The 16,577-nt window shown below is 33.6% G+C and overlaps 1 protein-coding gene across 2 annotated transcripts in view; it reads right to left on the minus strand.

Annotated features, from left to right (window-relative positions):
• Positions 1 to 5,158: 5,158 nt before the first annotated feature.
• The window catches only part of Pus7l (pseudouridine synthase 7 like), a 65,388-nt gene continuing 53,969 nt past the window's right edge, over positions 5,159 to 16,577 (minus strand). Inside the window, exon 11 of one of the 2 annotated variants that reach the window (XM_076852776.1) lies at positions 5,159 to 5,178. The gene's annotated coding sequence lies outside the window, so the exon portion shown is untranslated. The remainder of the gene's footprint in view (positions 5,179 to 16,577) is intronic. The other variant, XM_076852778.1, reaches the window with a different exon arrangement.

The raw sequence follows: 16,577 nt of genomic DNA on the forward strand, positions 1-16,577 counted from the left end.
GAAATGACACTCTGTCTCCTCCCTCCACTTCCCAAGGGGATCAATCACCTTCAGTGTCTCCAAGGTAGTTTATTGGCCTCAAAGACTCTCCCACTTTCAATTCCTTGATTGAGTTCATGTTGTCTTAGATCTTCTCCTTTATGTGAGAAATGGAGGAAACATCTACACTGTGAGAAACAAATAAGAAAACAAACAAGACAGCCTTTTGTTAGAAAACGATTACAAGTGTATATACAGGTGTATATAAAATATTAGAAATGGAGGCTTGATAAGTTTAAGAAGTTATTGCCAGATAATCCCCTTCTCATGGGGCAGGAACTGTCCTGCCCATGTTCACTCCATGCTTCGTATAGTGTCTGCCATGCTAAGTGAATGAATGAATTAGTGAATGACAATAGACTTCAATGTAAAAGGAAAAAAATCCAGTTATAGTACTTCATAAGAAATTACATCATTAGTATTGTCTTTCAGTTTTCATTTATTCATTCATAAGAATTATTGAGTACCTATTATGAGCTAGGCACTGTGACTGGTCTCATGGGACTTCATATTATGATGAGAAAGACTTTAATCAAATAATCACTCAAATAAAGGTTTATAATTACAACATATTAATGTTGAGGAATTGATTTAAATCACTGTGAAAATTATAATGCATAACTATTTAAATCAGATGTTATAATATTTGTCAGACAAAATATATATTTTGGTCATTACTAAAGAGAGTTGGATAAGAAATAAATTGGTATTTTTGGCTCATCCACACAAATTTACTAATTTAAATTAATTACAGAACAACTAACATGTTCAAATATTTATTTTCAAAGGAAATTTTCTCTATGTTCATCTTTAAGTTCATAAGTTGCCTTTAAAGTCACCAGTATTTGAAATGTCTCTTTATCATTCAAAATGAATATTTCCTCTTTTGAATTGTTTGAGTTCTTTTGAGATAAGAAGGATTGAATAACAATTTTAAGAATTTAAACTATCATGATAAACATATGTGGATGAGCAAGTAAGCATGAAATGAGAAAATAAAGAAAGTACTAGTGTTTTTAAAGTTGGAAATATTGTCTTTATCTAGCACCTCAGAAATTATTTCCAAAATGTCCTACGTGATCAGATGTTATTTTGGATGCATTGATGGTTCTTCTGTGTGGACTTTCATTTCTATGTCTTGAATGCACCTTCAATAATGTAAGCCAATTCCACAAAATTACTATAAAACTCTTAAATTAAATATAATTTTAGTAGAAAAAAATCCACTATGGATATCTGTATATATTAAAATTTTTGTTATATCATTTCTGTTGATAATGAGAGATTTAGTTTGTGTCTTTTTCCCACTTGGCAATTATTCATCATATTTAAGATCTAATACAAGTAGATATGCAAGATATAAACTATTAAAAAATTGCATGTTCCTTGAATAAATATTCAAGAATGAAAACTGCAGAATACTTGACTTTTACCTGGGTTATAAATAAATCATTAGAATATTAAATAGAGCTTATAGATTTCTACCACTATTAGAATGTTTTATATTCCTAGGGAAGGAGTATAAGTATATTCTCTACATTTGCAAGTGTCTGTAATACAGGGTCTACAGTTTTATTAGATCATGCTTCCAAATCAATTCTTGATAAATTTATCATTGTGTGAATACTGTGATTACCATTTCATGCTTACTTGCTCTCAATGTCCCTCTCTTTCTCCTTTCTTTTGTTCATTTTTCTCCCTCCCTTTCTCATTTCATTCCTTCTTTCTTCCCTTCTCTTTCCTGTTCCTCCCTCCCTTCTTCTCTCCCCTTTCTTCCCTTCCTCCCTCCCTCAGTTGCTTTCTCCTTCCCACCCTCCTTTCTTCCATTGATCCTTCCTTTCCTTTTTTGATAGGCAGTAATTCACATATACACTTTATACATATGTAAAATATGCATAAAAATTCTCATTTACATTCTATTACCCCAATTCTCAATTCTCATTTCCATTCCACAGAAGTAATCATTCTTTAATTTCTTTAGTATCTTTTCAGTTTCAATATGTGTATATGAACTGTATATTCTTACTATTTTCTCTTTAAAGAAATAAAAAAGAACTCATAAAATACCATACACACTGTATATTTTTTTACTTAATATGTTGAGAAGATTTTACATGTTAGTACATAGCAAAATTTTTCTTTTTTTCTAACCATATGGTATTTCATTTTATGGAAACAATATTTTAAGTTATTCCATATAGAGGAAATTCTCCCAATTTTTTTGCTGTTTCTAATGTTTTGAATTTTGTAACAGGTATACAATATTTTTCATGTATGCACATATTCTGTAGGATAAATTCCCAGGAATAGAATGCCTATTCAGGAGGTAAATGCATTTGTAATTTTGTAGACTTACCTGATTGCTTTTGTAGTTGTAGTGGTATGTCATCTCACAAGCAATGCAGGAGGTTGACACCTGCCCCCTCCCCCAGACACACATACACAGATCTACCAACAGAGTATAATAAAGATTTTGAATTTTGGCCAATCTAATAGACGAATTTGACCACTCCCCATCTACCCCAACCCCATTCCCTGCCCAGATCTACCATCAGAGTATAATCAAGCTTTTGGATTTTAGCCAATATAAAGGATGAAAATGGTATTTAAGTAGACCTTTATTTAACTTTCTCAGTATAAATGATGTTTAACATCTTTTTCTAAGCTTTTGAGCTACTTGTATATACTTTTCTGTAATACTGTCTATTCATATAGACACTTCATATTTTATGCCCCTTTTTCTATTTGTTTATTAATCTGTATCTCACTAACTTCTAAGATGTCTATATATTGGAGAATCCGTATAATATAATTTGCAAATATTCTTTCCCAATGCATTGCTTACACTTTTACATAGTTTTTTTGTTTACATTTTGACATTATCATCCAGAAATATTTTTAATATATGTGATTTTATAAATCTTTTCTTTTGAAGATTCAAACATCCAGATTTTGGGCTGTGGTACAGAGGCCTTTTGCAATCTGATATACAGGAATTCACTCATGCATGTCTTCTTAATTTAAATAAGTGCATATTTTACATTTGAATCTTTGTTCTATTTTTTATCCATACTATACAGTACATGAAATGGATATAATTTTACGTTTTCAAATGATTAAATCATCATCCCAGAACCGTTTGTTGAATAATTCACTTTCCTCCATCACTTGAAAGTTTACCTTTATAGTTTCTAATTTCTACATGTATTTGGGTCTATTTCTAGACATTCTACCCCATTGATATTTCTGACTATGCTCCATTAACTATTGGAGCTTCTTATTAGTCAGGGTTTTCCAAAGAAACAGACTCAATAAAATATATCTATAGAAAGAGATTTATTATAAAGTATTGGTTCACACAAGTATGAAGGCTCAGCAATCTTGTCATCTGTCCTCTGCAAGCTGGTGACCCAGAAAAAACAGTGATATTAATTATAATGTTAAATTTATGTTTTAGCTCAGCAGACAGAGCAGGTAAATTCTCCCTTTGTCCACATTTTTGTTCTGTTCAGGCCTACCATATTGAAGAAGGCAATCTGGATTATTTAGTCCACTGATTCAAATGCTAATCTCTTCTAGAAGTACTCCCATAGACACAGACAGAAATAATGCTTAACCAGATACCTGGGTACCCAATGACAAATAGACACACACACAATGTCAAATAGACACACAGTTGATCATCACAGCCTTACTAATATATTTTATATCTATACAAGTTAACTATTGTCATTTTTTTTTCTTTTTTTTTTGTAAAGTTTTACAATTCTGATACACATATGTAACCTTTAGAATTGGTCTAAACAAGTTTTTTTTACATAAAATCTATTAGATGATTGATTTGGGATTGCATTGAAGTTATGTATTCATTTAAGAAAAATGGGTATATTGTGTCTGATTAGTTTAAGTCTTCTTTTGAATCCTTTTGTGGGTTTAAGTTTTTCTTTAATAAAGTCCATCCTTTTCTTAATAAAGTTTTTCTAAGTTTATTTCTAGATTTTTTCCTTTGGATGATGTTGCAAATAGAATCTTTACTTCCCTTGTATCTTTAAATTGACGTTTTGCATATATGTAATTTATGGGGCCATACATTTACATACTTGTTATATACTCCGGTATGATTTAAATGTATACTCATTTTTCCATTGACTCTATTAGGGTCTCCAAGTATACAATTATATTATCCTCAAAGAGCAATAATTGTATTTCTCCATTTCAATTTGTCTGATTGTATTGGCTAATATCCCCAGTCCAATGTTAAGTAATAGTGGTGACAGTGAGAACCCTTGTTCTATTCCTGGTGCTATGAGAGTATCTCTGTTTCCCCTCATTATAATAAATTTTAGAATGAGACATATTTTGTCATGTTAAAGAAGTATTCCTCTACTCCAAGTGTTTTTCTCTATTTTAAAATCAAGAAAATAGATGCTGAGTTTTTCCAAGTGTCTTCTCAGTATCTATGAATGCCCAAATAATATCGTTCTCAATAGCCTACTTACATGATAACATATGTTAGTGGTTTGTATATACAGATAAAACCATCAGTTCATTCCTGGAATTTAAAAAAATGGGGTTATAGTATGTTATTTTTTTAAATGTGCTTCTGGATTCTGCTTAGTAATAAGCTGACAGATAAACATATGCATTTATATATTAACATCTTTACATAATTATTCTCAGTAAGATTGATCTGTAACTTTGTTGTTTTGTTCAATCTATTTCAGCTGCTGGTATTAGTTAAAATACAAGCAAAACTACTTTAACAAGGAGAATTGAGTATACAATGGAAAGTTCATCTCTCTCTCACATGACTATTTTGAGTCAAACAGTCAAGCTCATGGGGAGTTTCTATTTGACACTGTTATTTGTGTGGACACATTTGTTTCAGTTTATTCCTTAACAAACTCTCTAATGCTGCTTTTCTCAGTGTGGTTGAATCTGTGTGAGAAGTCTCATTGCAGCATGTGGCAAGAGGAAAGAAGGTTGAAGGGTACACATTCAATATGTGGGAGCTCAGAGGAGGAAGCGCCATACATTCTCCTACTTACATTTCGTTAGCAAGAAGCTGGTCATGTGGTCATACTCAAGTACAAGGGAATCTCTAGGTGGAGATCCATGTGCCCAGGAATAAGTATGTTACTGTAAAAGAAGGGAAGAGAGATTTTCACCAGCAATTTGTAACCTTTATCACGGGTTTCATTGTCTTTGCTTTGCCTGGAAATGGTCTTTATAATATTCTGAAATAAACACTTTTAAAATTTTCTGTATTTTTATTTGTTTTTATTAGTTATACATGAGAGTAGAATGTGTTTTGACATATTATATATATATGGAATACAAATTCCCATTCTGTTTATACATGATGTGGAATTACATGATCATTCACAAATGCATATAGGAATATTCAATTCATTCTACTATCTCTTCTATTTCCATTTCCCCCTCTCCCTTCATTCCCTTTTGTCTAATCCAAAGTACTTCCATTATTCCCTACCACTCCCCACTTATTGTGTTAGAATTCTCATATCAGAGAGAACATTTGGCCTTTGATTTTTGAATTCCCTATAAAACCATCGGATCCTGGAACTTTTGCAAATATAGGATAACAGCATTTTTTTAATTTAAATCTTGAATTTTTTGAGTCATTATTAATATTTTCTTGAAAATTTTACATTTCATTCATGTTTCCAAATTTATATGCTTAAGGTTAACTAAAAGAATAATTACAATTCTTTCAGTTTCTCTCCTCTCTCTTTTTTCCCAGTACTGGGAATGGGACAGTGGACATAGTGAATGCTAGGCAAATACATACAGAAAACTGAGGTTATGATCTTAATAGCAGATTAAGTAGAGTGAATTAAAGAATTAATAATTTAATTCACTCTACCCCAGGCTTTTTTTATTTTTTGAGGCAGAGTCTTGCTAAATGGCCTAAACTGGCCATGAAATAGTGATCTTCCTGCCTCAACTTCCTGAGTAGCTGGGATTATAGGCAGGTGCCATTATGCCTGGCAGTTTTCTTCTCTTTTGGTGGTTATTTCTTCTTTATATCTTCTTGTGCTTTTGTTATGTTCATTATTAATTCTTTAATTCAGTTGTGATTTCAAAATGTTACAGTCCTTCCATATTTTGTGATTTACTGACTTTTATGTTGCTAATATAAGCCACATAAAGTTTACCTAGAATACTACATTGGTAATAAGAAGGAAATTTTATTCTCTATTCCATGTATATAGCTTATATTATTATACAATGTCTATCTTATTAAAATAATTTTTCTATATACAAACATATTGTTTCCATTTAATATGTCATGTCTGGAAAAAAGTAGTATCCTAAAAGTAGTATATTTCTATTTGTCCTACCTACATACTATATGCTTTTTGATTGATGCAACTACTTTATTCATAACTAAAAATTAAATCCATTATAATCCTGTGATCTGGAAATGTTAGCTTTATAAAGACTCCCTTTTTGTCTCATTTAATGTGTTTTGGTTTGAATTCATCCTAATCTGCTATTAAGATCATAACCTCTGTTTTCTGTTTGTATTTGCCTTTTTTTACAACTGTGTACATAACCATTTTGAATTCATTTGTGAGGTGAGCCTGTGGCATAAATGTCATAAAGTAAGATTTGTTCTAAAAACTTTTTTGTTAATTAATCAAATATAAATATATTGATATGACATAAATTTGTCCTCATTTCCATCATAATTTAAATTGGCAGTTTGTATCAGAAGCTGAAAAGAAATTAGACATGCAAAATATATATTGGGTGGAAAGCCTATGGCAAATAGAAGAAGCAAGGGTAGGCAGCCAAGCCTTCAGACCAAGGAGAGGACAATTGGATAGGAGAAGCCTCACACTGCAATGCAGTTTGAAAAAAGCCTTTGCCAACTTTTCAGAGAGTTCCAGAACAGACTGTGCATTAGAGAAGTCTCAAATTGGGTAGAAATGACCAGGCTTTAATACCCCTGCCATGTCAAATCACTGGCTGGAGCTTCTGGAGAAAACACATTCATAACCTCAATACTGTTGCCCATGCTGGAGGTGCTACAGCTTGAAGTTATACTGAATTGCACACCTCAAAGCAGACTTAGTCTTGAAAGAACTTCTGAATGAAATATCTCTATGGATGCCACCCACATTCCATAATATTTTTATTCAAATATAATTAACATACAGAAATGCAAGATCTTAAGTGTACACAGTGAACAAGTTTTGACAAAGTCATAAATTCATTTACTCCATCCCAAACAACATATAGAATATTTTCTTCACACAAAAAAAGGTGCCTTGGGCCATGAGATCCAATCAATCTCCCTTCCCTCTGCCCACCCATCTCCTCCCACATACACCACACACACATATATAAACTGAGACAACCACTCCTCTGATTTTTATTACCATTGTTTATTTTGACGGCTTTGAACTTCATATAAATGGAATCAGACCACATGTTCTGTTTTGTTTCCAGCTTCTCTCATGCAATACAATGTTTTTTATATTCATACATGTAATTGCATGTATTAGTAGTTTTAAATATTTTTAATCCATTGTATGAATAGACCATTTGTTTATATGTTTTCCTTTCATGGACTTTTGTGCAATTTCCAGTTGTTAATTATTACAAATAAAGTTACTGTGTATATTTTTTATACAAGGTTATTTTTGTGTGTATGCATGGACATGTGTTTTCATTAATCTTTGGTAAATATTTAGGAATGGAATTGCTGAGTCATTTTGTAAGTGTATATTAAATTTATGAGAAACTGATGGTTTTCCAAATTATTTGTATCATTTTTCACAAATAGCTGACTGTGTGTTGGTTGGTATTAATTAAGTCTATATCCATTTTGGAGGAAACTGACATCTTAACAAATAGTCTCCCAAATAGCATATATCTCTCCATTTACTTAGGTCTTAGTCTTTCAGAAATGTTTTGTCAACAATGTAAAAAAAATACATAATCACTTGTTAAATGTTTCATGTTTTATGCTATTGTTTGAAAGTTTTTCACTGTTTTTCATTGATATTATGTAGAAATAATTGATTTTATACAATAACCTTGAAGTGCACAAACTTCCTAAAATAATTTATTAGTTTTAGCTACAATTTCATTTGTAGATTCTTTTACGTTTCTATGTATAACATTATATCTTTCAAAGATAAAAATTTGATTTCTTCCTTTCACAATTTATACATTTAATTTCTTTTCCTATTCTATCTCACTGGCTAGGACCACAAGTACAATGGGAGTGGGTAAGAACAGATATTATTGCCTTACCCCTAACTTTTAGGAGTTGTTCAACATTTCACCATTAAGTTTTCTCTTCATTATGGATTACATGCTCTTGTTCCATTTAATGTCTTATTTTTAAAATTTTATTCCCAACAGTAAGTATAAAAAAACAGGTTGTTTTGTTTTGTCAACTAGTACAGGTGCTTTTTCTTAAAAAAATTTGGCTATTAGAGGAAAGGCCATTTAGTCTGATTCTAAATAGGATTTGAGTTGAGTTGAGGCTTGTCTATGGCTGTTAGGTTGAGTTTACCTACTCACAGAATGAAAACTAATATGACTTTTCTTGGCTAAAAATAATTCATTTCACTGTAGTACTTAGTCTACCAAGGCTCCCTTGCACCTAAGACACTCTTTTAGTTCCAAAGTATAATATTTACTTTATCCCCTATATTCTTGTTACCTCTAATGAGATCTTTTATGTCCTTTGACATCCTAATCATTAACATTTGGAAGATTTCAATTGTATCTTAGTTGGAATCTAGTTTGTCTCTTAAAGTGTGTTCCTTATTGTCCATTGTTACTAGTATTTCTTTCCCTTTATCTTCATTTCTCTAAAGATTTGTTTTTGCATCTTTCCTGAGATCTGCTATCCCTCCTCCTCTTGTTTTGTCATATCTTTCCTATGTTTGTTTTGCTTGTTCCATTTCTTTCTGTAGTCTTTCTTCACATAAGTTATTGCTTTACCAAAAAAAATTTAAAAGGCCTGTCAAAATTTTTGCTTTCTTAGTGGATACTTTCTTCTAGTCTGCTGGTGAATTTTGCTGCTCCCTTCCACATGTTTATCATATAGTATATGTATTGGGGTTGTGCCAGTATCCTTTATTACTCATTATTGAATGTGGTGAATTTCCTGGACCAGCCACTCACGGGAGTTTCTTGGTTAGGAGAAAGAGGCCAAGATAATTTGTCAAGTTTTAGAACTAAAAAATTCTCTCCTCTGCTCCCTATAATTACAGCCCATGAGTGTATATGATGCTTTGTTTATCCCCAAGCTAGGTTCATATTTTCTGCCTCTATTCTTGCTTAATTTCTTACACCATTGAAAACAAGCAATATAATTTTTTCTTATTAAGAAAACCTTTTTTTTTCTTTTGTTGCTGTTGAGGTCTGCTTTATTGAATACTTCTGTTACTTTTTCACTTCCAATCATGCAACTTTTTCCAGATCCCAGCTGCTCTTGGTAGCTACTGCATGTACTTTAAGTTTGTTTATTATGTTGTTTTCAGGTTTTTTAAATTGTCATTTTCTTTAATGCTTCTGTATAATTTACAGGAGAAAGATGAAAATGCCCACTTGCACAATCATGTTCCTATCAGACCTCACTTAAAGGTATTTTGGCAGATGCCTAAATTCTAATTCATGTCTTAAGACACAGTATTTTGTCTCCTCTCTTGGATAACAAAAAACACAATCAGAAACACAGTGATCAAGAATTTAAAATGCTAAGTTCACTAATTTGTCTCATTAAAGAAGACAAAACATTTCCCAATAGCGCCTATTAAGAGAAATTCTATTCATCAGCAATTATTAGAGTGATTCAATTATCAAAATACTTTTTTATCACCTAGAAAGTGATTACATGATAAAATAAGGATTTTGAAACTCCAGAAATAGGCAGAGAAAACTGTTACATGGTGCCCAGGTTTTCGTAGAGAACTAAAGTATAAAGAATTCCTAATTAAATTAGATGAGCCATGGGGAAGTTATAAGTGCAAGGATATATTTCACTGTGAAATTAGAGTAGGCATTGAAGTTGAAGGCTAGCCTCCTGTGCATTTTCTTTTAGGAACACTAAATGTTCATCAGTACAAAGGTCACAGAAGTATCTTATGAAACTAACCACGTATGCCTTTTTGTGGCTATGGAATTGATCAAGTCAGTTGTCAAAGGAAGACCTGAGAGCATGGGGCATGAACTAAAAAGAAAATAAAAGAGAAACACACAAGGAAATAAACATGGATATTATTTTTATGTATATTAAAGTTTTGTTTTTTAAATGAAAATTTTGGTTTTAATGTCTGGAAATGAAGAATTATTAAAGATATTGAGGAGTTTTGCCTCATGTTCTTCCCCCATTCCCTCTAGCATCAGATCATGTGGTAGTACCCCCAATTTTTTCCTCATACACACACACAAAAAAAATGATACTTGTATTGCACTAAAGTAGACTGGAAATTAGTGGTATTAGTTAGTGAAATGTTAATTATCATGTTTTATATAATTATGATAAAACCATAACTACTAAGGAAGATACTAAATATTGAGTTTATATAAAATTTCAAAATAAACTATTTTCAATTTTTAATGAGAAACTTAAATTTATTTTTCTAACCATACTTTCATAGTGTATTTCATGTATAAAATTGCTATGCATACTTCTTGGCCCACATTTATGATTAAAATAATAATAAAGTGCTTGTGACAGTGAACAGTAAATAGTAATTGCTATTTAACTGTATATAAAATTTTATAGAGAATTTTTGGTAGTCATTCAATGTCTTCAATAGTTGAGTTTATACTTAAAAAAGCTAACAACTCTTCCTATTCTTGAAAAACTCAATGTTAAAACTTTCATGATAATGAAAATGGTTCTCTCATATTTAATCAAATTCTTTCTTATTCAGAATGTCAAACTCATCATGAAGCTCCAATTTATAAGCCATACATTGTTAGATCTGTACTTTGGTTGTACACTAACAAGACAAATCAGCCCCGGATCCTAAGGAAAATCTCATATATAATAAGAGACAGAGATCTGAGGCTCCTACTTGGAGCTACAGCCTCTCCTACCCTTTACTAGTCATACTTAAGCCACCTGGAATATGAGCTTTTCTCTAGGTCCACAGGTTCCTGGCCATGGGCATATCTTGCTAAAGTGGCAATTTCCTGATGAAGCAGATATACAGGTGATAAAATAAACCTTTGACTAGCCTTAACATACTGAGGAAAAGCAGCTAGTGACAGATGTCATTCATCATACTTGCCATCTTTGGTGATTTCAAAATATATCATGAAATATAGTCCAGGTTGTAACTCCATGAAATCTTAAGTAAGGCCATTCATGATCATTCTGACTGTCTTGATGGTTCTGGAGATTTGGAAGTTTGAGGGAGTTCATATCTCACTGCTTTTTAATGTATTCTAGCACATAGGTTAGGAATCTGAAATAAGACATGGCCCCTTCAATAATCCGTTGAAGTGAGACCTTTAATTCCTTAATACAATGGCATGAATATAGCATCTACAAGCCACAAAGAGATATACTTTGGGTAATGTTGGAGAGAACCTAGCAGTGGTTTTAGGGAAGGCAGACAACTGCAGGTAGTTACAGCTCAAGTCTCAAATTTAGGAGTCCAGTCTGGTTCTAAATCCTAGCAGCAAAATGACCAAATGTTTTTAGTGCCTCAATCCCCTACCCATGTTAATATTTAACACATACTTCACATTTGTAAGTGTACTTTATTCAGTACTAGTTGTTCTCTAACCTTACTTCTCAAGACTCTCATTTCTTTCATTTTTGTTGATTCAGATTAGTTATATATTATTATTCATTTTGATATAATTACAAAAGCATAGAATATAATTCACTCTAATTCAGTCCCCAGTACTTCCCTTTCACCCTTTCCTCTACTGATCTTTCTGTTATTAACTTATGATTCTTATTTAATTAGTACCTTTTGGATATACACAATGGTGAGATTCACTATAGTATATTCATACATGTACACAGAAAAGTCAGGTCAAATCCATTCCACTGTTTATTCCTTATCCTGTCCCTTTTCTTTCCCCATCAATCCCCTTCCTCTGCTGCACCGATCTTTATTCTATTTTAACAGAAGCTTTCACTTCCCCATTTCTTCCCTGTGTTCTTTATTTTGGACTAGCTTCCACATATCAGAGAAAACATTCGACCTTTCGATTTCTGGGTCTGCCTTATTTCACTTAGCATGATAGTCTCCAGTTCTATCCATTTACGAGCAAATGCCATAATGTCATAATATCATTCTTATTCATGGCTAATACTCCATTGTGTGCATACATACTTCGTTCTCTATCCATCTACTGAAGGGCACCTAGGTTGGTTCCATAGCTTAGCTATTGTGAATTGTGCTGCTATAAACATTGATGTGGCTTTATCTCGATAGTATGCTGATTTTACATCTTTTGGACATAAAGAGTAGGACAGCTGGACCATATAAGGGTTCCATTCCTAGTTTTTTGCAGAATCTTCCACACTGCTTTCCAGAATGGTACATTTCCTATCGAGCAGAATCAACAATGTATGAGTGTACCTTTTTCTCTACATCGTTACCACCATTTTTGTTACTTGTATTCTTGATAATTGCCATTCTAACTGGAGTGAGATCAAATTTCTATGTTGTTTTAATTTTAATTTCTCTCTTTCATTTCCTTCATTTGTTCATTCATTTCTTCTGAGAAGTCCTGTTCAGTTCCTTTGCCCATTTATTAATTGGGTTATTTGTTTTTTTGGTGTTGTTTTTTGAGATCTTGATATACTCTGGATATTAATACCCTATCTGAGGTGCAGGTGGAAAAGATCATCTCCCATTCTGTAGGCTCTCTCTTCACACTGTTTCTTTTACTGCGCAGAAGCCTTTTATTTGATGCCATCCTACTTACTGATTTGTGGTTTTATTTCTTATACTTTAGGGGCTTTGTTAAGGAAGTTGGTTCCATGTCAACATGTTGGAGTGTGGGTCTACATTTCCTTCTAGCAATTGCAGAGTTTCTGGTCTAATTTCTAGGTCTTTGATCCACTTTGAGTTGATTTTTGTGCAGAAGTGTCATTTTTTGTTAATAAGGCCAATTTTTCTCCAACATGTTTTTGGCATGTTTGTCTCAAATCAAATAACTCTAGATGGGTTTGTCATCTATCCTATTCCATTGGTCTTCATATCTGTTTTGGTACCAGTATCATGCTGTTTTTATTATTATAGCTCTGCAGTATAATTTGAGGTCTGATTTGTGATCCCTCCAGCATTGCTCTTTTGCTCAGAATTGCTTTAACTATTATGGGTCTCTTTTTTTAAATATCTTTGTTTATTTTTATGTGATACAGAGTATTGAACCCAGTGCCTCACATGTGCTAGACATGTGCTCTACCACTGAGCTACAACTGCAGCCCTATTTTGGGTCTCTTATTTTTCCAAACGAATTTTAGTACTGTTTTTTCTAGTTCTGTGAAGCATGCCATTGGTATTTTAAAGGGGATTGCAATGAACCTGTATACTTTTAGTATGAACATTTTGACAATATTAATTCTGCCTATCAAGCAGACTATCACGGGAGGTCAAGCCCAGCGGCTCAGGCCCTCCCACACAAGCCTCTGCAGGACCCAGGCACACAGCACGCCTGGTCTACCCCTCCCCTGATGGGGCAGAGACCGCCAGAGCCTAGCCTTTGGCGCAAGACTGTCCCTTCTGACCAGTAGACTTCCACGGGAGGTCAAGCTAGTGACCCAGATCCACCCTCACCAGCCTCTGAGGAGGCCCAGGTACACAGTGGGCAAGGTCCACCCCTTACCCAGGGGTGGGGGGCAGAAACTCACCAAAGCCTAGCCTCTGGTGCAGGGCTGCCCCCTCTGACCAGCAGACTACCACAGGAGCCAAGATCCAGCCCAGACAGCCCACATAAGCCCATGTGGGATCATGGATCTCAGTAGGCAAGGTTCACCCTTCCCCCTGTGGGGCAGAGACTGCCAGAGCCTAGCCTTTGATGGAGGACTGCCCCTTCGGACCAGCATACTACCTCAGAAAGTCAAGCCCAGAGGCCCAGATACACCCACACTGGCCTCTGCAGGGCCCAGGTGCACAGCATACCTGGTCCAGCCCTTTCCTGTTGGGGCAGACACTTGCCAGAGCCTAGCCTCTAGTGAAGGACCACCTCTTCTGAGCAGCAGACTCCCACTAGAGGTCAACCCCAGTGGCCCAGATCAACCAACTCCAACTTACCCAGGTCCCAGATCCAGGATGCACTAGCATCCATTGAGGGATACCAGCAGGGTCTGGAAGCCCAACATCAAGGTGAGGTACAGACAATCTGTACAAGCATTACAAGAATATAGGGGGAAAAAAAAACTTTAAAAAAAAAAGAATATAGGGAAGAAACTGTAATATCTCAGAGCCACACTTCAAGAAAGGAAGACACATAGACAACATGAAAAAACGAGAGAAGAAAATGCCCCAAACAAACCAAGACACTATAATAACAAAACTTATAGACAGTGGTTGGAGAAGGATTTCAGAAGGTTCATAATTAAAATGATCTGTGAATGACCTAAACGAGCAAATACAAGCAAAAATTGATCACTCCAACAATTAAATAAGAGAGCAAATATAGGTAGCAAAAGATCACTTCAAGAGAGAAATAGAGATGCTGAAAAAAAAAAACAGTTGGAAATCCTTGAAATGAAGGATACAATAAATCAAATAAAAAATTATAGAAAGCATAACCAACAGACTAGATCACTTGGAAGAAAGAATGTCAGAAAATGAAGACAAAGTTTACAATCTGGAAAGTTGATTACACAGTGAAGAAAGTTAGAAACCATGAACAGAACATCCAAAAATTATGGGACAGAATCAAAAGACCAAATATAAGAGTTATTGGGATAGAGGAAGGCACAGAGTTTCATACCAAAGGAATGCATAAATTCTTCAATGAGATAATATCAGAAAATTTCCCAAGCATGAAGAACGAGTTGGAAAATCAAATAAAAGAGGCTTATAGGACACCAAATGTACAAAATTACAACAGATCTACACTGATGCACATTATACTGAAAATGCCTAGCATACAGAATAAGGATAGAACCTTAAAAGCTGCAAAAAAGAGGAATCAGATCACATATAGGGGGAGACCAATTCGCATCTCAGCAGATTTTTCAACCCAGACTCTCAAAGCCAGGAGATTGTGAAACAACATATACCAAGCTCTGAAAGAAAATGGATGCCAACCAAGAATCTTATATCCAGCAAAACTAAGTTTTAGATCTGATGATGAAATAAAAACCTTCCATGATAAACAAAAGTTTAAAAGAATTTATAACTAGAAAGCCTGCACTACAGAACATCCTCAGCAAAGTATTCCAAGATGCGGAAATGAAAAACAATGATGAAAATCAGCAGAGGGATGGATTACACTAAAGGAAAATCTAACCAGAAAAGAAACCAAGTCACATTAAATGCCAAAAATAAACAAAGATGGCTGGGAACACAAATCATGTCTCAATAATAACCCTGAATGTTAATGGCCTAAACTCACAAATCAAAAGACACAGCCTGGCAGATTGGATGAAAAAAAAAAAAAAGACCCAACAATATGCTGCCTCCAAAACAACAGAGCAGCAATGTTCATTAAACAAACCCTTCTCAAGTTCAAGAATCAAATAGACCACAACACAATAATTATGGGTGACTTTAACACACCTCTTTCATCACTGGATAGATCTTCCAAACAAAAGCTGAACAAACAAACTATAGAACTCAATAATACAATCAATAACTTAGATTTAACTGACTAGAATATTTCATCCTTCAATGAAAGAATATACTTTCTTCTCAGCAGCACATGGATCCTTCTCTAAAATAGACCATACAATATGCCACAAAACAACTTAGTAAATAAAAAAAGTAGAGATACTACCCTGCATTCTATCAGACCATAATGGAATGAAATTAAAAATCAACAATAAAAGAAGAATTCATTCCAATCCCTGGAGACTAAATAATATGCTACTGAATGAATAATGGGTTACAGAAGATATCAAGAGGAGATTAAAAAGTTTTTAGAGGTGAATGAGAACACAGATACAACATACCGAAATCTCAGGGACACTATGAAAGCAGTTTTAAGAGGAAAGTTCATTACATGGAGTTCATTCCTTAAAAGAAGAAAAAGTAAACAAATAAATGACTTAACACTACATCTCAAAGTCCTAGAAAAAGAAGAACAAATCAACACCAAAAGAAGCAGAAGACAGGAAATAATTAAAATCAGAGCTAAAATCAATGAAATTGAAACAAAAGAAACAATTGAAAAAATTGACAGAACAAAAAGTTGGTTCTTTGAAAAAATAAATAAAATCCACAGAATTTTAGCCATGCTGATGAAGAGAAGAATAAAGAAAACTCAAATCACTAACATACATGATGAAAAAGGAAATATCACAACAGACACTACAAAAATACAGAAGATAATTAGAAACTATTTTG

Source organism: Callospermophilus lateralis, chromosome 4 (genome assembly GCF_048772815.1).
Source record: "Callospermophilus lateralis isolate mCalLat2 chromosome 4, mCalLat2.hap1, whole genome shotgun sequence".
In the NCBI taxonomy this organism is placed as follows: domain Eukaryota; kingdom Metazoa; phylum Chordata; class Mammalia; order Rodentia; family Sciuridae; genus Callospermophilus; species Callospermophilus lateralis.